This window comes from Anguilla rostrata, chromosome 14 (genome assembly GCF_018555375.3).
Source record: "Anguilla rostrata isolate EN2019 chromosome 14, ASM1855537v3, whole genome shotgun sequence".
NCBI classification, from domain to species: Eukaryota; Metazoa; Chordata; class Actinopteri; order Anguilliformes; family Anguillidae; genus Anguilla; species Anguilla rostrata.
In genome coordinates, this window is record NC_057946.1 from 19,878,824 (window position 1) to 19,891,906 (window position 13,083).

General features: G+C 40.1%; 1 protein-coding gene across 11 annotated transcripts in view; it reads right to left on the reverse strand.

Moving 5' to 3' along the window:
• sema4d (sema domain, immunoglobulin domain (Ig), transmembrane domain (TM) and short cytoplasmic domain, (semaphorin) 4D) overlaps window positions 1-13,083 on the reverse strand; it is a 43,270-nt gene that overhangs the window by 29,063 nt on the left and 1,124 nt on the right. For 2 of the 11 annotated variants that reach the window (XM_064306923.1, XM_064306925.1), the window contains exon 2: window positions 11,257-11,299. The exons of 7 other annotated variants lie outside the window; for them this stretch is intronic. The gene's annotated coding sequence lies outside the window, so the exon portion shown is untranslated. Of the gene's footprint in view, window positions 1-5,804; window positions 6,120-11,256; window positions 11,300-13,083 lie in introns of those variants that run through there. 2 more of the 11 variants (XM_064306922.1, XM_064306926.1) reach the window with 2 other exon arrangements.

Consider the following 13,083-nt stretch of genomic DNA (forward strand, 5'->3'; position numbering starts at 1 on the left):
ATTAAGCCACGAGAGCTGCGGCAGTTGCTCTGGGTTTCCATACCAGCATAATGCAGTGCCAGTAATTTTGTGTTACATCTTGAGGCCTCTTTAGTGAGGTAGAAATGAACAAAAGTGTAAAAATTTCACCAACCTGGACAATCATGCAGAGGTTTTGGAATGGAATGCAAAATACTATTTTAAATAATGATATAGATATTTTACAATGAATGCATTTTATTCACATATAAAATATAATGTATGTCAGTTTAGTTATAGAATGGCGCCAGCTTAGTTCATAACTTCAATCTTGAATATTATTATTCATTTCCACATGACTGAAAACCCGAACAGGTAAATTAATGTGTATATATACTCCAAAATATCAAGAGGATTGACACACTGAAAGGCATCAAACAGTTTTTCTGTTTAAGGGCATGGAAAAACTACCCAGCAAATTAAATGCTTGACAATAGTTGGGGAGGCAACAATGATGTATGGAAATTGGGTCAAGACGAAATGAAGTCATCAGGCAACCCATCACAAGGAATCACAAAATCAGTATATCGTCATTTTTCCCCCCATATGTTTTCAAAACTTTGCCAGCAGTTCAGCAAAATATACACCATGAAAAAGTGAAAGTTTACAACTGACCAATTTACAGTTTGCAATCACCATTTTACATGAGCAGAGCAGACCTCACTGCATCTGCACACACATGCACGCTTGCAGCCAAGCCTGACTTGCTCACAAATGCTAGATGAGGAGGAGCAGTCAAGCTTTGTAGGGGAAACCGTTTCCATGGCAACCCAAAGAGCCCCCAGGACTTAAGTGCCAGCACTGAGAAATCCAACCTAGCCTGCAATGTTTCAGAGGGGAAATTTGAGGTCGTACTGGGAAACTGTCACTGAAAGCCAGTTGCTCTCCTATCCACTTCCTGAAATGGTAGCATTACTGCACCTTTAACCTTATTCATATGCATGGCCTTTCCAGTGACCTGGAAATTTTTTTTAAAATATGCAATTACAAGAGTTAAATACAATGAAAAAAACACCTTAACTACTAAATTAAATGTGTGTTTAGAGAATAAACGGTCCTGGGACACACATGTCTATTTCTTAAGTGCCTTTTCAGGCAGTTCCCTAATTTGAGCTCTCCATCCCTTTGTTCAAAGTCTGTTTTTGCCCTGTGTGCACTTCAAATGGCCCACTTCCAACTGCAATACTGCCAGTCTGCCACCCCATCCTAGTTATTTTCGATTTAGTAGACAATTGATTGTTGTAACATAGCAATGAGTTTTCAAACTACAAGCATCTGCTGTCAGCAGGACCTGCATATCAGTATAACAGTGATGCCCATGGCTCTCTTCCATCAATATGTTTAGATTTTTTGATTTATCGACCATCACAGAGTGAATAATAAGGTCATGGTTTTAAATGAAAAAAAAAGCTGACTAATTACACTTATTTAAATTAGGTTGCAACTAACTAATATATTTGCATACTACAGCAAATTGAAAAATTGATTTGAATGAACTGGATAGGCATGTAGCCTACATTATACATTAAAGGACATGATACAGTCTTTGTTCTCTTCCACAAACCATTTTCTCTTTCCCTTTCAACAAGTCTTCAAAAATGCTTGTAAAATAAAGCAGCAATGAAAATATGCGTAAATATTGTTACAGCAACAACTATATCTTTTCAATGATTCAAACAGACCAAGAATTAGGCTAACCGCCGATTTGCTGACAACTGCAAAGGCAACTGGTCGGGCTTCCAGACAGCCACTTGCCTTAGAGCCTGTGTCAGTGGTCCCTGGAGAGAACCCCCATGGCTCCTGTATCACATTCCTGTCTGCCTTGTTAGGCTGGGTCATCTGCTTCTCTGTCATCATAGTGCCTCACTGTATACAACACCATGCAGTGTAATCTCAAACCATACATTCAAGTCTACACATGCATAGGAAATGTCTAATCTCCTGTCTATAAATAGGGCAGAACTTTCCTTTAAAATTTTGGGGTGTAGCAATAAAAAAATTGCTGGGCCAATTAAAAATGAGTTTGGAGAACACCAATTGGTACTGTACATGGAATGTTAAATATCAGGTTATATTTCCAAATACAAACTGCTGAGCAATGTTTCAATGATTAGACTTTGAAAAAACAATCTTTAAACCGTGTAGACTTTTTTTCTCCTGGTTTGAGGTCTCTGAATCTTATTAGACATAAACTTGACAGGATGGGAAGCAGCCCTGTAGGTTTTCAATGTAGCTGAAAGTCTTGTTAGCACCAATAAAACATGGATTTACCTTCAGCTAGCATTCCAAACCAGTGCCAGGCAGTGGACATGCTACACTCTGCTTGATATTTAATTAACCTGAATAATATGACCTGATCCAATTTGATTTGAGACATGTTATACCTTTGTCTCTGGGGAGGGAAAAAAACACAACCATTTAGTGCAGCAAGGCAGGGCTATTTGTATTTTGAGCATGAACTTTGTAGCACATGCTGACGCATTCCGCATTCTAAAACAAAGGAGGCTAGAGCTATAAACACCAAGCCAAGGTGTGAACTATGCGCCAATTTAATTTTATTGGATTTTAAAAACACTACAGTAGGCTTAACATTTCAAAAAAGGCTTCAGAAAATACATTTTTAAGTACGATCTAGGTCCACAGTTGTGAATATAATTAGAATGACATCACACGACTTATCCAATTCTCAGTCAACTTCCAACGCAATCTGTTATGGTAGCCAACAGATTGCGGTTACCCTTAACTTTTGCTTTCATTATATTTGGAAAGAGACACTGCTGTTGAGTTTTTTGACTGCAAATTTTTGGTGTTTTGAGCGTTTATACCAGAGTGAGCTGCAGCAGTGAGATCACACTCTGGGTAGGTGGGAAACATAGCTTCATTTCATTTTTGGGTGAACTGGCCCTTTAAGACAACAAACTTTTACCTTCCAAAGGTCAGTGTTCCAGTCAACTTTCTCCGCTCATCCCTCAGGCATACTCTCTTCCCACCCGCCCATCTCATGCTGCACAACAATGTATTATTAACTAGTTAGCTAACTAGCCAAAATTGATTGCTGGTACTTATTTAGGGAAGGTGTGTTCTAATTTCCCCCACTATTCTGCATAACACCACACTGTTGAATTCATATAGGCAAATGCCAAGCATATAGCAGCAGTACCCTTTCCTCACAAGAAAATTATCATCACTCAATAAGAAGGAAGAGGAGATGGGTAACGAAAGAAAGAGACACTACAAAATGTAGGTTTAGGCAACTTGAAGGCCCACACAGTAATTCTGGTTCCTAATAAAATACTTATGGCTTACTTTTTTAAGCAAAAAGACAAATATGACTCTTCAGTACAGGTCTCCTGATAAAAATAACGATAAAAATCCTCATGAAAAGCACTTAAAAAGGAAAAACAAGTCACTACTTCCTCGTTCATTTTACCTTTTCACATTTAATTCCTTTTCTTTGTTTTTGATATGAGTAGGCCTATTTTTATAGACTTTTCCCAGCTCATCACCACAAAAATTAACTCATCACCCACTGGTTAGGTAAACTATCGAAGAAAATAGTAAGGAATAGGCTATCGCTTTGCCAAATAATCCATGCCTCACTACCTCAGATGTACAGTACTGGAAATTGTCACAGTAGCCTTATGCAAACTACAACAGGAACAAAGGCTCAGAAGGTTGAGCAAAGCAGTTTCCCAGGTGACAAAGACGCCAGTGCAAGACGTTAAATTATGATACCATGATCCACAAGGTACTTAGTTGCCACTTTTTGTCGATTAGCACCCAAAATTATTCTATGGGCCTTCAATTTCAGAATGTCAACACGCATGATGGCGTGGCTAGAAAATGTTGAAATTCCAGGGTTTCCGCAGTAAGGAACAATCTTTGCTCAACTGGTGAAATGCTCAGAGCACATATTGTGGAAATATAGCTCAAATTTCTGCTTGAACTGCATTATATTTATTGAGGCAAAAATTCCATGAGGATTGTATAACTGCATCAGTCTGTGGAATCCGTCTGCTCAACATAATTGAGGGGATTTGTGAACTGAAAAAATTGGATGCAACAGTGTGATGGAATAATAAACTTTTACTGACAGGCCGAGTTTCAGATACTATTACTCTACAAGTCAGGAGGGAATCAGAATACAAGAGATTCAGACAAATGTGTTTCACCCCAGACATTTATGCTGTAAAAAACAGAATCAAGAGACCTTGGAATATAAATCATAAAACTTAAAGTAAACCAATATGAGTTTCTGTAGTGGTGCTAAGAAACAGTTAGCATACAGAACAACTGATAGCATGTTTAGGCAGCTATACCTCAACAAGGGAGTATTTGTGTTTGACCTACATCTAACCCTCAGCCCCTGCCAGCTCCAGCCTATATGTCAGGTCGCTCTCCAATACTCCATTTAAGAAGAAAACCAATGTACATGACTAAACAGGCTGGGACAATAATATACACTCATACTTTAAGTGAACAACTTCACTACACATCCCTAAAATATAAGAGCAATAACAGCAACTCGGTGATTCAAATTTCTGGGAGAGAAAACCTACATTGTTAAAGGAAAAGTTATTAAAAGAAAAGACTAATTCACTGTAAATAAACAGCTTCAATTAAAGACTGTGTTTTCTGGATTCAGCAGATAAAATGAAGAACCTCTCCACAGCATGCAAGTTCGATTTAATGACAAATATTAAGCAGGTGGAAAATCATGCTTCCACTCATCTGTGATGTTTAAAGATAGCGCTTTAATGACAAAAGGCTCTACATTAATCTGCACAACCGCAACTGGGGGGGAATGGAGAGCTCCAAGGCACGAGCAGACACGCTTTGAAGTTGGCTGATAGCTCGCAAAAACACATGTTAACGGGCTTTGATCTCAGGAAGGGCACACATGCTAAAGAGCAGGCTCCTTCTCCAAGAGCAACTGACCCCCACAAGCCTGCGACAGGAGTGATCCCATGCCAAATGAAAACATAGTCATTTCACATGAAAAGAAGGCACAAACTTAGCAGCAACAGTGGGAAAGGAGATAAAGGTTCGGTAATTACAGCCAGGTTTTCCAATGCAGGTCTGCGTCCAAAAGCCACGGTATCAAAGCCCTCGACTGCTGCATGTTCCAGCACGAATCTCTTTAAAAACCATCCATTATATCGGTCACACACAGCAGTTGTTCCCTCTCTCAAATAATTATAGACGGAGCAATGTTTCTATAACCACAGATTTCCACTCGATCTTGAAAATGTTGCTTTTAAATTATACTTAAATATACCAGAATATTTTCTACTGAGGATGAAAATGTGGGTAGATCAAAGCATGCAACTGAAAGCATGTAACTTAGACACATGAACACATTACAACAGGTAGGACAGCATGAAACTTTGGAATTGCACTAAAATTAATTTGTGGCTAACTCAAAAAGAAGTTGAACAGAAATGAGCAAAAATATTACCAGGTTCCATCACCTGAACTTTAAAAAAAAAAAATAAAGAAATAAAAGAAATCAAAACCAGGGTGGCTATTTTGTTTACTTCCTTCCAAAATAGCATAAACAACCAAGCAGACATTCAATGCCTATATTTACTGAGTGTGACAGCAAACTTCCCAAAATCCCCACAGTGAATTGAAATGGATAGCAAGCAAAGCATCTCTACAGTGAAGACCCAGATCACAGCTCACTGCCTTGTGGAATAATCTATGCAGCTCAAGCCACAATGAGGCAGCCACCCTCACGCAAGCACACACAGCCAGTTACAATTAGAATTGGAACGCACTCTTACCAAACACACTGACAGTGTCCAATCTCCATTTATGAAATCCCCAGTCAAGGTGTTACGGCCTCTTAATGCACTGGCAATCATGACAAGAAATTAAAAGCCCACATCTGAGGCAATGTCCATTCCCTCTCTCTCTCTCTCCACAGCACCAATTAATTTTTAAAAGCAGCCGGTCCAAAAAGGGGATGCAAGAGGAGTGGGAGAAGAGAAAAATCATTGCATCACATCATAACTCAGCCTGCGTATGGTGGCAGAGCAGTCCTCCCTCTCTGGCAACATTGGACAATGGGAGGTGTGCTCCTCGCTGTCCTGGCAGTCAACCCGTGCTCATTGGAGAGCGACAGCACTGAAATATTCTGTCTGGAAAGCATCAATGCACACAATTCCTGAGGAGGAGGAGGAGGAGGAGGGGATGAGGGGAGGGGGGTGGGGACGGGGCTATTGTTTACAAGGCTGTTCCGCACTCCTTGGCAGAGTGCATGAATCCCTGTATCCCAGCTGCCTGTTTTCAGGGCGGTGGTAAATCACGCGGCGGCCTGAGGTGCAGGACCGCCCGATCCGGTGGGGACCGCTTCTGCCCCCAAGGGACGAGCCGCAGAAGCCAGGCTTCCCCCGGAACGTGCAAATCAACTCAAATTTACGGCCGACTGCAGCGGAACAGACGGGCCCGCTGCGGGAACAAGTTTAAATAGACGGTGAAATTCGGGGAGCGGGACGCTGTGCCAGACCTCGCGTCCAAGATTAAAGGCGAGAGTGCACGCACGAGATGCGCGCCGGCTGCTCGGGACGATGCGCGGGGCGACGGTATGTACTGTATTTGTGCCTCACAGTCGCAACCAGGGGAACGCTGTTCTGAAAACACTTATGTGCAAATACAGTGCAAATCTGCCAGGAGCATTCTGTTCTCCTGTGTTCTCTCTGCTCTCAATACGGCAAGCCCTGCTGATGCTGATGCAATCGGGTCCACAAAGCAAAAATCCCAGAATAAAGACCATGTGGATTATGGACTATTTACATAGCTTCAAGGTCAATGAGGCAATTGAAGCAATAGTTTTGATCTCCCAACTACACAAACAACAAATGCCACCCCATAAATACTTGAATCTGATTCCACCTGATATTTTTCCACCTTACCAAACAGGAAAAACAATTAAGAAGAGCATAACATTTGATATTTTCAAACTGAACCAGTGACACCGCGACAAAACAATCTCAGAATCATGTTTCCATTCTACACCAAAATATTTGCATAATCACATGTTGGAATAATATAACTGTGGTTAGCTTTATGCTCAAATCCATTTTACAAAGCAATGCTAGGCCACTGATTTGCACCATTAATCTGAGCCAAATAGCATCAAATTAAGCACACAGATCAGCTGTAAACTGTAACAAGCTGTATAACCACATGCATGGATTTTATGTTGTTTCTGACTATATGGGAAGGGTGGTGGTTTAGAAAAATAAATGGGTAGCCAATAAAAATGTCCTTTATGTAACCAATGTAAATGTAATCCCAGGACTCTGTTGAGACCATTTTTAAGAGGGCTTGAAAGAACATGCCAGCAGTTCAACCTTTAAAACATGACTGGTCTAAATGCCAGTTACGAGACAGCTTATCTTCCAAGACTGGCAATCCTAACATGGCCGTTTAAAAAAAAAAAAAAAAGCACTTTAAAAGAATCTTTAAAAGAAGAAAGTCGAGCGCCAAATCATTTTTACAACAGGCAGAGATACTGCCAGAGGATTCAGCAATGCAAGACATTTACAAGCTCGAAGCTACCCTGCATCTGGATCACAGGGAGCAGACGTGATTGCCTACTCCCCGTTCCGTTTGGGAATTCAAGCCTGGGGATATCGGGGGCTGCTCCAGACACAGTGGAACCATCATCAGCTGTCATCACCATGAGAAAGCCTCTCTCAGCGCTGCCTCCGACCTCAGCTACAATCAGACTCTTGGCCATTAGAATGCAAATTAAACCTGTAAATGACTGAAGCACAGAGCCATTTTCAGTGCATTTCACACCACAGAATGGAAAGTAGCTCAGAACAACTCAAGCCAGCTCAAGTCCGTGTGTAAAAGTAAGAAGTGAACGCTGTCAAATGAAACCATCTAAGGTTGGGGTCAGGAGTTCAAATCAAAAAAAAAATTAAAGAGTAGGACAAGTTATTTTCTCCATCATCCAAATCATTTCTAACCCCCCCCCCCCCCCCTTTCTTGAAAGAAACATTCTATTTTCCACACAATCAGTTTTCATGCAAGTAAGACATTGTAAAACAGTGCACTCCTAATTTCAGCCCTCCTTGGGTCATGCCCATGTATTACTGCCTACGCTGCCGCTACTAAAACTCCTGCAAACCTCTGATGTAGCTTATATGCAATGCCCTTTCCCACGCAACACTTGTCACACATTTCCCACATTTTTCCAAGGCTTTTTGCCTTTCGAGCAGATGAGGCATGATGCCATGATACAAAAGCTACATAAAGTTCTGCTTTGTTATGTAGCCTGCAGGCAAAGAAAGCCCCTGTGTGTGGTTACAGAGGGTGGCAGGCTGCAACAGTAGCTACCATTGCTCGTTCCTGCTACATAATAAATGGAAGAAAGCCCACTGCCAAAAGTTACTCATTTCAGATGAGGGTAACAATTATAATAACTAGAGTTTAATTTTAACAATGTGAACAAGCCAAGTTGGTCAATGTGTAGCTACTTTTTCTGCCTGCAAATCAAATAGCCATGGCTTATAAAATTTGAGCTAAAAAACCAACCATTTCATTAATGTTTTTGTTGGTGGCTGTGACTTATTCAGCTCTTTAATGTAAGAAAAAAAATCACTGTACATGTACAACATTAGGACAGAGTGCAGATGTGGGAGGAATTATGCTTGCTTGGTCAAAAGGTAGCTAGTAAATTATAAGTCAAGTTTAACTGGCTCAAACCCAGCCTTTCATTACTGATTTCAGTACTTCAGACACAAGAAACACATTCCCTAGAACTTGAACTGGCCAAATGTTGATTTTGTGAAGAAATAAGATTTAGGCAAGAAAGTACTCTTCTGCTAACAGGCAGGCCTGTTCAAGGCACACAAAATGTTATATTTTTGTGAGGAATTTCAGTCTACACAGAAAATGGGAAACTAAATTGAGTCTAACTTAAACCAAGTCATACATCAATTTAGCCTTGGAATGATGGTGGGGACAGAGTAAAAAGCTCAAAATGTTGTGCATAGATTTACCATGTAATTCAATCAAGTCTCATGCTAAGCTTGTGCTTTCAATGGAAATGTTTATCATGATAACAATGATGTCATTCACAGCATTCCAGACCTTTAGTCACAATCAGTCACCCTACAGAACTTGGTCGTGTTATACTGAAAACAAACTGTCAACAACGACACTGGAACCTGAATTAGGCAGCATATCAACATAAAAGTTTCAAATTGCACAAGAGAGAAAACAACAGCACGAGGTACTCGGGCAATGTTTACAATTTGTTTTCTTTTACACGTCAACCTTTGGTCATAACCTCAACACTCATCAGTATCCTAGCAACTGCTCGTTCTTACATGAGGGAGGAGGTACAACGGTCAGTGATCTAGGGTGTAAAAGTAAAAGTTTTAACTAAAATTTCAGATGCACTGGCCACCACGCTTACTCCAGTGACACCTGATCACAGGCTTAAGCAGACTAGCAGAGTGCTTCCCTGTTATAAATGGCCTTCTGTCCACCAAAAGCCCTCATCTTTGAAGTGATATGCCCACTGGTTCGAAATCAAATCCTGGCCTTACCAGTGCCAACTGTGGCCTGAAGTCACAATGCACAATCGGACATTGTGTCACCCAGGAAGGCAGGGTTACAGTCAACAGGACAATTGCCCATCTTGTAGTGCAGTGGTGATTTCTCTTGTCTATGGGGCACGAGCAGTCTGCCTGCACAACCAGTGCAGCCCTCTGGCACCATGAACGAGCAGCGTAGCTGGTGGACCGCACACTGGAAAGAGGTCGAAAAGGACTCCACACATTTCAGGATGTGCATGCTACTGGCCACTGAAATTCCGATGGAGGGCAACTTGGAGGACACTGCAGCAACTGAACAGGCCTAAAATGCAACTTGACATTTCAAAAAGTAAAATAAAGAAAATAAAGCATAAAATGAGAGTTGAAGCTCACTAGAGGTGGCGCATGCAAAAGTGACTTTGGGGACAACAAGATGTGGAAAAGACTGCAGGATGAAGGCAGGCTTTCAACACAACAGATCAACATCATTACTTACACGCGTCAGTGCATAAGGCCCGTGTGTGTGTGTGTTTGTACGGACTTAATGCTTCCCATGTGATTTAGAAAGGAAGTCCAGGTTGCCTTTTCACTTAACCCGTGAAGTTAAGAGACCCAAGAGTGAACCAATCAATTTAGCACAAAAAAGTTTGAAGTATCTCAGTGAACATCAATCCATGTCCATTACTTTACAAAGACAAAAGCACTGAGGGCCAAAATTCTCAACCACACTTTCAAAATAGTTTCTACAGTTTTTGGTGAGTAGACAGCAATATGAGGGAAATGTAAGCAGTGAAATTGTATCCAAAATAATTCCCATAATGAATGCTGAATATTACAGATGTTCAAAACCAAACCAAGCTTTCTGTGTACTGCAACTTTGAACAATTACAAAACTAAAGGCAGGCAGTCTTTCTGTTAAAGGAGAACAATTCCTTGCTGAAGCCCGGACACCTTTTCCCCTGCTGGTCAGGTTAACCAAGGGTGGAATTTTGATATATTCACTGTGTTACCAGCCATTCTCCAAGTTCTTTGTCCCCTTTTTGGTCAGGACAGAAAGCTCTTGGCAGGTGTACACAGGGCCTCACTGTACTGGTTCTGCGAGAACAGTCCCTGCAGTCTGACATCCAGGCCTTCTAAACAAGTTCATTTGTGTGTAGACTAGGCCTACATAATATCAAATATTAACAACACAGAAGATGCTTGTCAATTATATAATTATACTTTTTTTTCTTTCTAATCAGCTTGAACTCCATACCAACTTTCCACTGGAGACTAAGACAGGAAATAAGAAGTTGCAGGACAATGGCCATTTTTACATGATGCACACCAATACTCAGATTATTGAAAGTAATCAGTTTATGCCAGTATTTAGATTATCACATATGCACGCATATACGTAATGTGATTACTCCAATAGTCACGTTTACACAATTTTTCCATAATCTATGCATGCTCAACAGAAATGGTGTACACAGCAACCATGCCCATTTTCAAAGTTCTTCAACTTCAGCATGACATGTAAAGTTTCAAAAAGCCAAAAAAATTTGAGTAAGACACTGACATGCACCAAATCAGATAAAGGCATAAACATGACTATTTCAATCAACAGAGCATTGCCATAATCTGAGTAATACTGGAGCTTTAGTATGTAAGTAAACGCACCCAATATTTTACAACTTACTTGAGGGAACTCTGCTTTTCCTCCTGGGTTTCCAGACTCAGCCCTAGGGCACATGTGTGTTGATTTCAACCAAATCATAATGGCAACCTCTGTACTGTATTGGCCAGTTAATCATTCTTATTCATTCACACATTTCGATATTGACGGATGATTTATTCTCTTCACATAATACAGAAAAGGCTATGCATGGCAAGAGAAATGTCCCATATTCATGTCCTAGGACTTTTAATCTGTTCAGACTACCCAGTGCTTCAATCCAGGAAAAATTAGGCTATTCCTTAATAAAAGAGTTCAAATTTTTTTAATGTGTTCAATTTCAGACTGACAGATCCGGTGTTCTCATTTCTGGAAGTGGAGACACCTGGTCAATGAAATTAAACTGTGCGTGGAAAATGAAGTTCTATGACAGAGCAAACCAACAGCATCCAGCCAAACCTGCATTGCCTTAAACGAAGTTAAAGGAAAATAATTCTGTAGAACTTTTCAGACAACCTTAACTGATAAAGGAACTGGCTCCAAAAAAAAAAAAAAAAGCCATCACACATCGTTTCCCCAAGAAAACAGTTTTACCCTATTTTCCAAAATGAAGACCAGCCCAGTCTCAAGCCTCAGTGCTTGGACTACAGAAGCTATGCCCATAGTGAACATTTTTCATAACTGTCATCAGGTGATGCTAGAATCTGCCCCAATTAGTTCTGATTCTTTGACTCTCTGATTCTTTGATTCTTTGAAATGGTTAAATACTAAAATGTATTTACTGCAAATGACATCCTAACACATAACAATGTTTCATTAATGAAAGAATGAACTTCTTTCGGGTCACCCTACAAGCTGTCCTCTAGCGCTAGACATGTTCATGATAATATCTTCTACTTAACTGACCCACAGCCATAAGGCATGGGTGACATTATTCTGCCATGCACAAGTGTGAATTTGAAGTGAAAGCTGACAATTATATTGACATGGCCGGGGTGGTAACTATGCTTTTGAACCAACGGAAGAATATCATCTGCTCTGACAAGCATATAAATTACTTGTTGAGACCTCAGGCAAAATATTGTCAATGAACCAGCGCATGCTGAAATAATATGCTGTAGACTCAATGACTAGTTAGTTACCCTTGGGGTACAAATAAGGACAGCATAAAAAATGAGGGTATAGGATATTTTTTGCATGAGATATCCCAGTGAAGACTGTAACGATATCAACGACAAACTTGCAAAGAATAATTTGTGAACAGCGCATAGTTGATAACATTTTACATTTTACTCACCAGCTGTGTGTTCAATTCAAACTTTATTTAAACATTATCTGCTGGCAATTATCATAACTGCCAATAATGATAATAAATTGAGGCTCAGAGTTAGAAAGACTTCCATTGCATTCAAAGCCATCATTCAGAACTGAAACTCACAACAGTTGTATGTCTTGCTTTCCTTGGATTAAAAAAAAAATACTGACACAATAACATGACAAAAGCCATAGTATAAACACTCTATTTCAATTAATACCAGTTTTATATAATGGCTTTTTGTTTAAATTCTAGAGATCTGGCAGAGAAACATAGGCTACTTTATTTGTCTGAAGCCAATTTCAACTGGGTTGCTGTTTTTCTTGCAGGAAGTAGCCTAATACACAGTGAATTTTACAACAATACCTTAAAAGATTTGTTCAATACCAGGTTTACAGTCAGAAACACCCTACTTTATCACAGCACCTAAACACAATTTACAGAAATTAACCTAAATTATCAAAACATAAATTTTCCTTATCTCCCAGATCTAGAGGAACCGACGTGATTTGGTGCAGAAATCTCCGTTTCTTTCT